Raw genomic sequence first — 15,656 nt, forward strand, 5'->3', positions numbered from 1 at the left:
CCAAAAAAAGTTTATGTACTGCTTTCACATGTAGTAACATGCTAATTGGTTAAAGTGGGGATCGAACCAGGAATGGCAGCTCGCAAAGCACATGCTCTAACCACTACACTTTTGTAATACTGCTTATGGTGGATGTCTCTTGCTATTTAATTTCTTGTGCTGTTTAAGATGGACTAAGCATAGCTAAGCAAAGGGCACACCCACACAGCTACGCTTAAACTTTATCGAATTTATAAAAAAAATATATATTTTTTGTCTTATTTTATCTATACCCTTCAGAATATCCCTGCTAATGCTGAACCTGTTATTTTATCAACTTTCTGCTTTGTAGGACAATTGTACCTTTTGGCTTTGTCCACATTCCTTACTCTGATGGGTTGGGAGGTGTGCGCTATGTGCTTATGCTACCTGTGATTCTAATACCTTTTGGCTTGGTAGCATACCTCTCAACCTCTTAGAGCAAAATATCTGGACAAAGCCTAAAATGATGGGGGGACAAATAGGGACAGATTTTAAATACTGCTCTTACAAACTTAAAACGTTGATAGAATAATAGGTTTTACATTAGCGTGAATTTTTTGAAGGATGTGTGGAGTCTTAAACTCAAATGTTTTGTTATTATTTAATGACTTCAATCCTCAGCTATCTGCCAGGAAGGTGCATATTTTAGGGGGAACACACTAAAAATATGAGGCAAAAATCTGGGCATTTTGTGAAAATCTGTACAGTTGAGAGGTATGCTTGGTAGGGATGATTGTCCCTTATGCCTTTGACCACAGACTTATTTTCCTGATGGGTTGGGGGCATTACGAGCATTCTCGCTCATTTTTAATTGCCGAAAGGCAATTCTGGAGTGCAAGGGGTGTGTGTATTGTGAGAGCTCTGCTCTCAGACACACCCCCTGCGCTCGTATATGGAACCATGTCTATATTAGAGCATGGCAGCACGCCTTCATAAATATGCATGGCATGCTGCCGTGCTGAAGAGGAATGGTCCCTGCCATGCAGGAATATCTTATTCGTGCACGGCTGCTTGCTGAATTCCAGGGCAGGTGTTTCACCTATATGGCAGTTCTGGCTTATGGTGGTTCAGCTATATGGGGGTTTGGCTGTATTGGCCTGAATTTGTCCATTCATCAACTTCAAAGGAAATAAGTATTGGGCATTCAGAACAGGCATATAGTGGAGATACCTGGTGCCCTTAAGGAGTCATCTGCATACATCCCATATTCCTCTTTTACATGAGGTTTCAAGGAATCACACACTGCAAACTCTAGCTTGGCTAGGTTTTTCTTGTCGTTTGTATAGAAAGATGATGTGTGATATTTTTCTTGATGGGAGACAAATAGATCTATTTTGGGAGCACCCCACAGGTAGACAATCTCCTGGAAGACCTGTAGTTCTAGCATCTACTTGTGTGGGTCCATTCCTGGATTTCCTATTACTGCCTGCTATTATTTTCTGCTCTAATGGAATGCATGTTGCATGTAGAGATCAACAGTGCTGAACTGCCAAATTCCATGGCTGATCTGCAAAGGGGATAGGACCCCCCCCCCTTTAATTGTGTATCATGTCACAGTGGTGTTCTCTATTACCATTAACAGTGGTCCATGTGTCCTCCGTAATTTTGGAATATTGAGAGATTTTATCAAGGACACTGTTTCCTTAAGATGTGTGTGCTTATGTCTGAAATCAGGCTCCCAAATGCCCTGGACCTTGAGCCCATGCAAAGTGTAAGTTGTCTGTGGTAACTGACTGATTGAGAGTAGGGAGAGTAAGGGATTTAAAAAGACTTGTTAGACCAATCAATTGAGTTATTTATTTATAAACCTGAGAACAGAAAAAAGAAACTTTAGATGATTCAGGTTTTAGGCACAGATGAATTTGAGGAACCAGTGATTTTTTTCTCATGTGAAGTCTGGTAAATGGAACCATAAGAATGCATGATGCCACCTACTTAAAATCCTTAGAAATTCTTTTGTTGTTGATATCTTTTGATGAACAGATTTAAAAAGTAGTTGGTAAAAAGGAATTTTCTCTGATGGAAGGAAACTTTTATCAGAGATATGCCCAGAAGACAACCCAAGAAGACTTTTTCTGATTTAGTTTGAAGCCCACACTGCTGAATGGATAAATTGCAAACTGAAGAGATACCAGAGTGCATTAGGTGAAGAAAGGTGAGATTAGGCAATCTTCTGGGTAGGGATGCATATGAATATATTGGAGATGCTATAAGCTAAAACTATGGCAAGGCACTTGTAAAAAACCTTTGGAGTAGTAGAGAGACTAAATAGCAAAGATGTAAACTGCAAGTGTAATCCCGAGGCAAAGATTCATAGGCAACCTCTGCCTTTTTAGCGAACTGGAATGTGTAAGTAGATATCTTTGAGATCTAGGATGGCCAGGATATTTCTGGATGTCAGAAGAAGAAAGAGAGTTAGTAAAGTTAGCATGTGAATTATGGAACCAGAAGAAAGGTGTCCAGTTTTGAAAAAACTAAAATAGGCCTCCAACTGCCTTCTTTTCTGGGGACTAGAAGCATTGCCGACTAGAACCATTACCCTTTTTAAGAAGTGGGAACTGGCTCTTTTACCAACTGAGTCAGAAGATCTGCAATAATCTGATGAAAAAGATTAATTTGGTTCCTTGGAGGGAGAAGGATCCCTTACTGAATGGGAGAGAGGGTCCACTGAAGCTTGCAACCATGCTGGATCATTTTCAGAACCCAGGCATCTGAGGTTAATGATTTCCAAAGTGGAAAACAGCAGGAAAAATTCCTCAATTTTGGGGAGAATATAAGGTGGGGAGAGGCATGTTAAGACACAAAGATAGTCACTGTTTTTCTTTTGAAAGGAGGGTCCTTGAGATCCATCTTCTTCCTTTTTTTGTGTCACCTTGCCATGTTTTTTTACACAGCTGCTTGAAAGGGTTTTGCTGGGCATATTTAAATGGCTTTTGAAAGAACCATCCTGGGTGAGATAGATAATTTCCTTGGTACGTAGGAATGGGAGACAAAAAGAGTTGCTTGACACCCTGCCTCAGTTTTCCTTTCTCTCTTCTAGTTCTTGAGGGTCTCACTCAAGAAATTCCAAAATGATAAATCTTTACCATGAGGAGCATTTAAAAGATGACCTTTCACATCTACTAGGAAGTTGTGTAGTCTCATTCAGGCATTCCTATGCATAACTGTTCCCATAGAGCATCAACAGCATCATGAGCACACTTAATAGAGTGCTTAGTGATGAATGAAGCAGAATTGACTGTTTCCAGCAAATTAGTTTTAACCTCTGAATTAAGAAGGTTAGCCAAAGATCACTGCATGCTAGTAAAAACAGATAAAAGGTATTTTACATGTCTTTGGCAATGCATTGGTCTGAAAGCTAGATAATTCAATGCACTGACTTAATTGCCAAACCGTTCAAAAGCATGGATATACTTATCATTTGGAATAGGACTGTCTGATGAAAATCATTTAAATTGTTTGTTCCATCTAAAGAAATAACAGCAATGTCTGCTATAGGATTGTTGTAAAGAAACCTGTGAGAACTCATCACTCTGTTGACCTATACAATTTTTAGGAGTAGGAGGTTGAGCATCTAGGGAAACTGTAGCTGCAAAGGCATTCTATAAAGTCCTCAGAACTGGTGGAACACACTCAGACTTTGGTGAGTCCAAGTTAAATAGCTCATGATATCTTTTTTGTGACTCAGATATCTAATTTCCTTCCTACTTACAAAAGATACTTAATTTTGTAGATTGTGAAAGCAAAATAAATTTTCTCGTTAGGAGAATCTGAGGAGAAAGTATCCTCAGATTCAACCTTACAAGTAGAAGGGGAAAGATTCAGCCTTACAAGTAGTAGGGGAAAATATATGAGGGATGTTGTCTAAACCCTCAATATCAGAATTAGAAAGAAGTTTCTCTTTGGAGGAATATGGGAATATCTTTCTTTTCACTGGAGAGAGAAGAAAGAAAAAGAAGAAGGTTGAAGGGACTAGACGGCTTTAAATAAGCCATGTGAGAAATTAAACTTATTCTCATCTGAACCCTTTTGAACACATGAGGTTAAAGGACTTGAATGTTTTTTAGTGTCAAGTTGTATGATTTTAGGTGAAGAACAGAGGGAGGTAAGTATCCTGGATTTGGCACTTAATGTTTTTTATTTAACTTCCTTTTAGGCTGAGGGAGGGAGGTCTGTTGATGGGGAATTGGACAACATGGTCACTTTCTCCAAATCAATAATTTTTTTTTCTCTCTCTCTGAAAATTTAAGGGAGTTCAGCTTACTTCTTGTCATCTTAGGAGTGTAAGACAGACAAATTTGACATTACTTTACATTGTGTTCCTCACATAGGCAAACTTTAAAAAAGGAAAACTGCAGCACCAGAAAACATCAGTTTGGGACAAGAATGTGATATAAAAGAACTTGAGCAAGAGGGCGTGTATAATACTTGGGAATTGATGAAGGATCAGCAATAAAACATGAACAAATGTGAATAAAGCTCAGTAAGGAGAACTTTAGAAGACGTAAATTAATCCTGAAAACAGCACTGACCTCTAGGAACAAGATCCAAGCCATAAATCAATTTGCTCTTCCTGTCCTAACTTATAGTTTTGGAGTGACTTGACTGGCACTAAAAAGTGTTGGATAGATTGGATATTAAAACAAGAAGGATGCATCATGCTCACCAGATGATTTATAAAAAGTCAGTGTATACCAATATATAATCTTGGTATACACTGACTTTTTATAAAACAGCATTGATCATTGAAATTGCCACACTTAGTGACTACAGTGTCTTGTGTACAGAGAGACACAAAGTCATAAAATACCTTGATCTGCAGACAGAAACTTGTATACAGAGAGACAAAAAGTCATAAAATACCTTGATCTGCAGGTGGAAACGAGAGTCATATGGAAGAAAGATACCCAGACAGTTCCAATAGTAGTAGGAGCAACTGGTCTTATAAAAAAGAATTTACAATCGTATTTAGCTATGTTACCAATTCATGTAACACCGTACAAATTGCAGAAGGACTAATTACTGGGCACATTGCGGGTGCTGCAAAGAGCACTTTTGGCTAACATCAAAGAGTGAAACAATACTAATTTCATGAACTTTAGTTATACTTTGACTTAATTCCACACAACGGTAAAAAACAACCAGCTGGTGAACGTGAACCATTGGAGAAAACCAATAGTAGCAAAAATCAGAGAAACAGCAACAAAGGCAAGAAGTATAGCTCCAATTCTCATATGATATAAATTCCAAGTCTCATACAATACAAACAAATAGTCTTTTATTAATAGGTAAGCGCTTTCACCACTAACTGTGGTTTCCCCAGACCGTGTACATAAAACTAATAAAAACTAACTGACAAAAACAGTCTTTAAATACCCTCACTAATCTATTAACAGCCATTACATTCAAATTCCGATTCATCAAATGGATACAATGCTTTCGATTGCACACCTTCTGTTGGTGGGATCATCACTTAATCCTTTCCATAATTTAAAAGAACTTTTACTTAAAAACAATAAACATTGTATAGCATTCAGTTAAGAAACATCAAAGCATCTAAAAACATTTCTTACATATGGTCAAACCACTCAGTTTTACATTGTTCAAAATAATGTACTTTCCCTATATAGTATAGGTTTCATCAACTCACCATGAATAAAAATAGATGTAAATATTGGTACTGTATCATATTAGAACACTTTCCCCCAGATTCACGAAACCTCCATGTAAGACTTAATATGTCTTACTCGGATGCTGCAGTTGAACAGTATGACGTCAGCATGCCATGAATATTCATGAGGGCACGCTGACTCAACAGTAACTCTTACACGGACTGAGTAGGAAAGCAGGGGGCGTGTCCGACTGCCGAGCATTCTAAATGTGCACGCCCCTGCAAGGTTTTGAAAAGCATAATGTCAACACACAAGAGCGAGTTCGCTCAAATGTACTTGCACACAACACCACACTCCCTGACACTGTAAACCCCCATCACACTTATATAAAGTAAATAATCATTTTTTTTTTAAAATCCACAATATAGCTGCCCGTATTTGCGCGTGTGTGCGCGGGTGTGCCCATTGCTTAGCTGTAGTTAGCAATTCTGGCATGGAAGAGCATAAAAAAGAATGTTTATGCAAATCGCATAAAATTGCAGTAGTGTAATGGTAGAGCGTATGCACAAAAAGAAGGCATTCACGGTTCGAGTCCCACCACTCCCCTTTGTATTTATGTTGTAAATCAGTATATGAAATAATACCAGACATATATGATTAAAATATTAGTAAAAGCAGTGAAATGGCCAATGTATCAGTGAACAAAATATATATTTTTAAAGGAGCCAGATATATAATAGCCTGCTGTTAAAAGGCGCTTTACCCAGCTAAACAGAGGTGCCCAAAGTTTAAAAGCACTTTACCTAGCGCAATACAGGTGCCCATAGCTTAATAGCGCTTTACCCAGCGCAATAGAGTTGGCCAAAGTTTAAATGCGCTTTACCCAGCGCAATATGTTTGCGCGGACGTGCGTGCCGTGCCAACCAGGGCACTGTAGGGCACCGGGGAGCAATGTAGAGCTAAGTTGCTTAAACGCAGCCACGCCCCCTAGCCTGTCTAGACAGTATTAAAATAAAAGAATGACAAGGTTCGAACCCAGGACTCTGTGCATCATAATCAAAGTACAGAACCACTAAGCCATGACAGCTTAGAAAAAACAGCTACTATTATCATACATATACTTAGAAATGGTAGATTAACCATTACTAAGCATGTCTGCAGTCAGCCTAGAATTCTCAAAAACGGCCAATCACAACAAAGTGCGGGAACTGCAGTATATTTAAGCCCCGTAGGTGGAAATACTCGCCATAACTGATTGTAGCTCGCATTTGCAGTCAGAATGGCAGGTGCAGGAGAGGGTTCACGCTTCCGAGTGCAGAGTTGGGGCATTGAGGAGTCGAAATACATGGTTTGGCTCCTTGTCCACCGTCATGAGTCCAGACTCCTGCAGGGCCAGTTCCAAGGGATGGAGTACAAGGCTGAGGCTTGGAACCGGTTAGCTCATGACCTCACCAGTGCCACAGGCATTCCTCGCACCGGTGAGCAGGTCTGTCACTACCATGCAGACCTGAAGAGACGGAAAGAGTACCGCATGAACCAATGGATACAGGAGGCCCGTGGGATGCAGGATGCCCCACGACTGAGTAAGTAGCCATAGAATGCAGTATGTAAGAATTGATAAATGATTCTGTATAATGGATAGGTATGTCTCAATATCCCGTCATTTACTTCACTGCTGCAGGTGACCGTGCTGCGAATCAGCAAGCCTATGCTGATAGGCTGCAAATGCTGCGCTACCAGGCAGGTTAGTGAAAATTCTGCATGTTTTGTTATATAAAATAGGGGAGAGAGCATGAAATAAAGTGTTGTAGTACAATAATACAGCCATAAAATGACCTGAATAAGTCCTCTGCATGTACTGTCATACGAAATAGTCATAGTACCAGAAAAAGAGTGTAGTAACCCATTAAGAAAGGTAACATATGTCTGGAATAAAATCTCTGCAGGTACTGTCATATAATATATGCGACTGAGCCTGCAAAAGTGTGCTCTAACCCATTAATAAAGGTATAATATGTCTTGAATATGTCTGCCATATGCACTTTTATAACAAATAAAGGAGTGAGCCTGTGGAAAAGTATGTAATGTCAGTAATAAAGGTTTAAAACCCGGAGTGTGTGTGTGTCACTTAGTTTGAAATGTTGTTGTACCCTTGCATTATACAAATAGTACTGTGTTAGAAAGTGCTGGCAACCCAGAGTTCTGCAGTTCCATCTACAGTGGGTGATGGAAGTGCTAGTAGATGTGAAGCATATATACAGTCCTCAACAATCAGTTACTGGCTGGCATGCATAAGTAAATCTGGCACACGATTAGCATGCTAATATGTTCCCCAGAAATGTGAGTGTGCTTCAATAAATGCACGGTTCTGTACAAACTGAAGTGAAAATGTCATGTGAAAACATCCAGATATGTAGATAAAGAAATATAAATGCAACTATGAAATATGTAGCAGTAACATCTGCATCTTGGACAGTTAGTATGTCAGATATAGGTCAAGTATATATTGAACTAGCCAAACCCATTACACAACCTAATGCATGGTGGCAAGTGTAATAATACATGTAGGGAATATACACTTGCAGTCACTAGGAATGTAGTGTAGATTAAAAGTGATTATAAGATGTTAACTGAGGTTTTTTCTACACCCTACTGTTTGTGCATGAACCATGCAATTCCACACCTCAATGGGTATGCGCAATTTAAATATTTGTTGGGACATATGTCCTATTGTTTTATAAATATTTGCATTCATGTTTATGCATGTGCCCTGTTTAAACACCACGTTCATGGTGGCCTGTTGCTACCAAACATCCCTGCATGCTGTTGGAATATCCACTGTCGTTCAATATATGCATGTGTTATGCTTGCTGTTCAACTGTTGGAACCTTGGTGTGTTGGGTTAATGGGAATATTACTGCATGCTGTTACAACTAATCTGGAATGCTGTTGTTTATGTTGTAATTAAACACACCAAATTACGGAACGTATGCGAAGGCAGGTCCCAGCAGACCCACCTGTCCCTTCCTCAGTTGGCGAGTGCACCTGGCACCAGCAGCTCCGGTGCCCAGCCCAGGCTCCCCTCCTCCGTTGGTCCTGTGCCACCTTCGGGTGGAAGCACTGCAGGGGATGGGGCTCGTCCCCCGAGTGCAAGTGTGGGCAGAGAAGGGCCACCTGTCACCCTTCAAAGGGTCCGGGCTGTGGTGCGTAGGGAGATCCAGCGTTCAGACGCTGATCCCCTACGCCAGCTTGAGGCGAGGGTGGTGCATCTCTCGGGTGAGCCTGCCCTTCCTACTCAGTCCCCAGCACAGCCACCCTCGGGGCTGTGAAGGTGCAGTGGTGACTGCTCATGGGTGGGGATCTCAGTTTCACTGTTACCATCTGTGGGCTCATGGGCTTGCGATTTCCAAACAACCTTCCCTGTCAATTGTGTTCACCCACCCCATGTGTCAAATTCCACCCCTGTATGCATCTTGTTTGTCTTGTCTGTTTACCTCCCCAACCTACCTCCCCAAATATACCTACATCCCCTACCTCACATTCCATTCCCACCTGAAAAAAAAATAAAAAAAAGGGCAATCTGTTCCCACAGAAAAATTACGCCCCATACATAGCTGCCCATTTCGCACACATGTCCGCTGGACATGTAAACTGATAATTATAACTGGAAATACAACATACTCTGTTGTCCTCACCCCTCTCTCAGGGGTGGAAGGTTGCAAATTTCCCACCAAATTACGAACATATGCACAGCTGTTGCTGGTAAAGAAATGGGCAGCTATGGGCCTTCCCTACACCCTTCCTGCACATCCCAGCTGGTTTCCCTACTGTCTTTCCCTCTTTGTGCCCCCTTTTTCACCACTTTCCTATCTCCCCATTTTCTTTTCTTTCAAAGAAATTAGCGTGGGGTTTGCGGGAGTAAGCACTTTTAAGCAGTAGTTAGCGGGGGTGCGCGAGTGTGAGCTTGTGTGCACTTATAAGCATCGCTAAACGTCACGCAAACCCGCTTACAACTGCCTAAAAGTGCCTTAGTCACTCTGTATGACAGGACCCTTGTATTGCTCAGCAGCAAAATAAAATACATCTGTCAGTCTCGAACCACAGACCTTGGGCCCACCAGTCTGCATGAAGTACCACTACACCACAACAGATATACAATAACTTGGTGCTGAAAGAAATATATCATGCATTACAATGAGTGAATGTAAAGGGAAAATAGGAAAGCCATAAGAATACATTGCAATAACTACTGTTGTATGCCAGTTAATTCTCTAATTCGAAAAGAAAGTACATACTCCCATGTATCCAGTGTTAGCATTAGGAGGTGTGAATAAACCTACACACTGAGAAGAGTGTACTGGAAGAAGCAATAGTCAGGTTTCAGTACAACATGCATTTCACTGGCTACAACCCAGCTTCCGATATGAGACATATACCAACCTTCTGACTGAGACAACAGTGTCCACAGCAAACAAGTATGGTCCCCACCTTGCAAAACTGAAAGGGCTATGCCTACCTAACCTATCATTTTATAGCAGTGTCCTGAAATCACAGTGAGAACTGCAATTACCACACAGCAGGCTGCATGCAATTACTAAATGGTGGACACCAATTGGTGCAGTGGCCATCACATGCACATGTGCAGATACCTAGAAAAGCAGCCTGTATCTGCTGTCCACACATGCAATAATATCATTGCACCAACTGGGAGAGAGAAAGAGAGAGAGAGAGAGAGAGAGAGAAAGTGCAAGCGAGACAGACAGAGACAGACAGATGGATACAAACAGGCAGTAGGAGACAGACACTGAAAAGAAAGACCAACACACAGAGGAAACCAAAAAAAAAAAAAAAATCAACACCCACAACAGACGGAGGTGGGGAATACAAAGGTAAGGTATGTAACAGATATGTATTTGCTGACATTCGAATGATGTGTCTGAAGCGTACTCTACATACTGTGAATCATCCATATGTGGCAGCAGTCCGTATCTATATGTACATGCACATTTGCATAGGGCAAGGGACATACTGCAACTGTTAGTGAAGGCTGGACATATGTATGTTGTTGAAGACTGCTATGTGCACATATGTATGTAGGTGGTAGTGTGTGGCATTGCAGACAGCAAGCAGTACCGGTATATGTCATGTGGTGATTAAACGCTGTGGGACTGAGCTACAGGCAGTGAGGCCTGCTACAGCTATACGGCCTGAGGACAGCAGAATGCATTCTGCACAACATTGTGCAATAGTATTACATAACCGTATGTCTCACAACTGTTGCATAATTGACATCCCCACCATGAAAGGTGGGCAGTATATGTGCCTATATGTGCAGCTATATGTACAGCAATATATATATATATATATATATATAAATATATACATATATAGATATATATAGATATATAGAATTATAGATATATAGCTCTATATATAGATATATACATATATACATATATAGATAGATATAGATATATTTAGATATATACAGATATATATATATATATGGATATATATGGATATATATGGATAAATATAGATACATGTCGATATATATGGATATATATAGATATATATATATATATGGATATAGATGGATATATATGGATATGTATGGATATGTATGGATATGTATAGATATGAATAGATATGGATAGATATGTATATATGTATGTATATATATATATATATATATATATATATATATATCTATACAGAGAGAGAGAGGGAGACACGGGGTCATATGTACTGTAACAGGTGCCTGTTGTCCAAGGCAAGGACTGAACACCAGTGTTGATACTGCAGTGCCATACCCCATTTCAAAACACCTTACGCAGTAACTACCACATAGGTGGTAGCCTGCCTAACACTGAAGGTGTCAGAAGGGAACATGGGACACAGGTGGACAGTAGGCTCCCCTTTGATAATCACAGTGCCACAGTAGTCTTGTAATCTGTCTATGTGGTACGTGTCATCACAAAAGGTGTGTCATCTAGGGAAATATAGGTCGGTGTTCCCCTGTACTCATCACAATGCCCCATGTGATATGTACCTCACATGACAACTACAGCAAGGCCACAGACATACCTAACAAAGAGTAATACTGCCCTCAAACACATGCCCTATGCAGAATGACTCACAAAACCACAGCTAAAGTGCGTTGCATACCGCCCACCCAGAGGTTACCACTGCCGGACATACAGAGGTATGTCACACCCATAGCAGTCGGCCAACCACCATGACAACACCTCACAATCCCTCCGGGCTACATGACCTAGGGCCCTAATCCTTATCACCTCACTAAACAGCACATGCTGGAGGTACAGGTTCCTATCCACAAATATGCCATACTCTGGACTAAACCACCCAGCATTAACAAACAAGGCTCCTCATTAGCAGATGTCATACATACCCCTGATGATTGTTTTGGAGATAGGTAATATGCCCTGGGAGTCACCTCTGTGTATCCGGTTGACAGGAGCAAGTGAAATCACATTACATGTGTGTCAAAGGGCAGGGTAGCATATGGCTAGGCTGCTCTAGGCCCTAGGGCCAATAGTGTATTACCTACCTATGACACAATGCAGACACACGTACTCAGTGCAATACCTGCTATGTGAGGTGGAATGATTGTGACAGTGACTGTGTGCAAGGTTTGTAAAGGTGTGATAGCTTAGTGTGAGGTTGTGTCTGTCATGGTAGTTTGTGTCCTAGGTGTGAGGCCAGAGAAAGATGTATCAGTTATTAGGATGCAGACATAGTAGGATGGCATATGTTGTGACGTAGTTCCTTGTGTACGACTGTGGTGTCCCATTGTAGGCTGAAACAATACATGTATGCTCAGTAAGTAGTACTGCTGGTGAATCCAGCTCACATATGAACTGTTGTACTACCTGAAGCTGTAGGCCTAAACAGCACAGTATGGTGTATGTTCACATTCCCTGGTAACACTGTCTTGTGTGTGTTCCTGTAGTCTGCACAGATTACATACCTCAGGCATAGGTATCTGTAAGTAGGGGCACACAGTACTATAAGGTACACAGGTAATGCTCATCTGTGTCGGTGTACATTTGTGTGTTGTATGTATGTCTGATGTGTGTGTAATGATGCCTGTACCATGCCCGCAATCACATGTATGTTACAGGGTATGCGTGTGTACCTAGCAACATGAGCACTCTCCCCGGGATTCATGAAGCTTGTGCCAGGCGCAGGCATAGCGTAGGTGGAATAACGCCAAATATGGCCGTCGAGCGATTCAGGTATGATCCAATTCCACGTGCACTACCGGCGCACACCAGAACTGCGCAGCCCTCGGCATAGGTATGCTAATCACCCCATGCGCAGTGTCGCACCATGCAAATGAAGGCATATAGTGATTCATGAAGTGGTGCAGGCGTAGCGTAAGCCCATGGAAATGTAAACCAAAAAACACAGTTTACATTTTCCCAAACAAAACATCGGAGCTATGGAAGCGGACCAGACTCATGTATTACAAAGTTAACATATGCCAATGGCTAAATACACAGCCAATGGCATAAGAAAAGATGCACAACACCTAAAAAACAACATTTACTGTCATGTCCACAGTAACGCACAGTACAACCGCAGGGCATGTGTGCGCAAACAGGAACACAAAGAAAATATATATAAATGTCATAAAATCGCAATGTAATACAAATCAGGATTTCACCATAATACACAATGGTAGGCATGGTACACCACAACCAAGGTGCAAGGGTTGCTAAGGGCCTGCGACAGTGGTCGGCATGGTAACTATGAATTAGTAGTCAATGCCATGCAAATGAGGCAGGTAATACTGAATCGCAAACGTCCCCCCGGATGAAGGATTTACCATACGGTGCAGCGCTATAACACAGAGGAGTGGCTCAGAGGAGATACATGACATCAACAGAGGGGTGTGCCACCGTAGCAGTAAGCACATTGGAGTAATGCAAATGTGGCCTGGCCGTTGCTAAGCAAAGCTGCAGGACAGGGGTGGGAAGGAAGGTATAGAATCGATTAGCTAAGAGCACATATGGTGCCCGAAAGCGCATGTGTATGGGGATGAAAATGTGACCGAAACCCGGTAAGCGGATGCACGCGCCACGAACAATAGCACAAACAGGAAGGTCAGGGGAAGAAAAGAAGGAAATGCCGAAGTAGGGTAACTGGAGTACTACTGAGCAATTAACACCAATCAACTCACGGCGGCCAATCGACGGCAGGGGGGCATTGGATTGCAAAGAAAGGAGGGGAGGCATTGGATTGCAAAGATAGGAGATCTGTCATGGCAGAGCAAAGCAAACCTACAGTAGACTGGCAATAGGCACATTACGCAAGATAAGCCAGGTCTAGGAAAGTACAAATGAAAGCAGGCTGCTGGATGCATGCCACAAAATGGTAGGTGAAACGTGCAGAAATGTAAAGGGAAGGTCAAGAGGTAATCCACGGCAGCCAAATGTAATTCAACACCAAAGGCACCACAATAGTAGTTCCACTAGTAAAACACATAACATACGCTGTAGCTATGATTATACATACACACCCTATGACATCATCGGTGTTCACAGCACAATAGTATAAAGTGTGAAAGCACCCTACACACACCTGTGTATTCCCAAACACTGCACCATAGGTGTAAACACACAGGGAACTTTTAAAATGTACATGTTGGGAGCTGCCATAGCTGTGATTCATCAGCATGTGTTAGAGACTGACGGTGTTGTGGAGGATGACGCTGACAACCACTGCAGGTCCTGGAGGAGGAGAAGAGTGTTCAGACTAAGGGTAACCTACCAGGGGCTACATGATCAGGAGATAGTAGAGCGTTACAGGGTGGACAGGGACATCTTACAGCAAATAGTGGAGCTGTGCCGGCCATGACTGAGAACCAGAAACAACAGAGGGGAACCCATCCCAGTGGACACAAAGGTATGTGTACTAGCCACAGGTATCTTTCAAAGGGCAACTGGAGATATAATGGGGATCTCACAGGTATCAGCATCCAGGGTACTACACCAGTTCCTGGATGCCATGTTACCACATGCCAATGAGCATATATACTTCTCCCAAACTCAGGAGGAGTTGGCCAGCAATATGCGTCACTTCCACTGTGTGGCACACTACCCGGAGGTACTGGGTACGATAGACTGCACGCACATACATATCAAGTCACCACCCAGTGAGCATGGTAGGCGCTACATAAACCGCAAGGGATTCCAATCCATCAACTGCCAGGTCGTGTGTAATGTCCAAGGGCATTATCATGGATGTGTGTGCTGGCAGCCCTGGAAACTACCATGACTCCCATATCTGGCATGCCTCACAGCTGTATCAGGTATTTGTCAGGGGGGACATCCCACATGGCCACCTTGTGGGGGATGCTGGCTATGCACTGGAGCCGTGGATGATGACTCCCATCAGAAATGCACACACACCCATGCAAGAACACCATAATGAGGCACACGCACAAACCAGAATCATCATAGAGCGTGTGTTCGGGATGCTGAAATACATACTCTGACAGTGTAGGCTCCTGCAGACTGACATACCTCTCCACCTGCACACACAGTAAAATGGATGGCACACAAACACGACCACCTGTAAATTATAATGTATAGGTGGCCCACTGTGTGAATCCTACATAGGCAGCCCTCAAACATTGTACACACAACAGCTATTGGAACATGGAATGTCAACACCTGAACAGTACATGCACCTATCAGCATATGTTGGTACTGTGTGTATAGGTTCCCAGGTACATCGGTAGGTACACGCCCGATTGTCAGAGGCCATACACCAAATGAGGCAAACAGTGTCTGCTGTCGCCACAACATTGAGTAACCAACTGCTGCTTAGTGGAGCAGAAGCAATCGCGGGAGCACATGTGTGTAAGCACTGTTCTGCACACACTCAGCATGGATTTCCTGCTGCATAAATGAGGGGCTCCAAATAATGTAATCATGCATGTTGTGTCAAGGCATGGGGTGTACCCATGACAGGTATTCGTCACCCCAGCATGCT

At 42.1% G+C, this 15,656-nt stretch overlaps 1 protein-coding gene across 4 annotated transcripts in view; it reads right to left on the reverse strand.

Annotated features, from left to right (window-relative positions):
- SPATS1 (spermatogenesis associated serine rich 1) overlaps positions 1-15,656 on the reverse strand; it is a 1,192,417-nt gene that overhangs the window by 638,201 nt on the left and 538,560 nt on the right. The gene's annotated exons all lie outside the window — the stretch shown is intronic.

This window comes from Protopterus annectens, chromosome 2.part1 (assembly GCF_019279795.1).
Source record: "Protopterus annectens isolate FY-2018-M chromosome 2.part1, PAN1.0, whole genome shotgun sequence".
Lineage (NCBI taxonomy): Eukaryota > Metazoa > Chordata > Ceratodontiformes > Protopteridae > Protopterus > Protopterus annectens.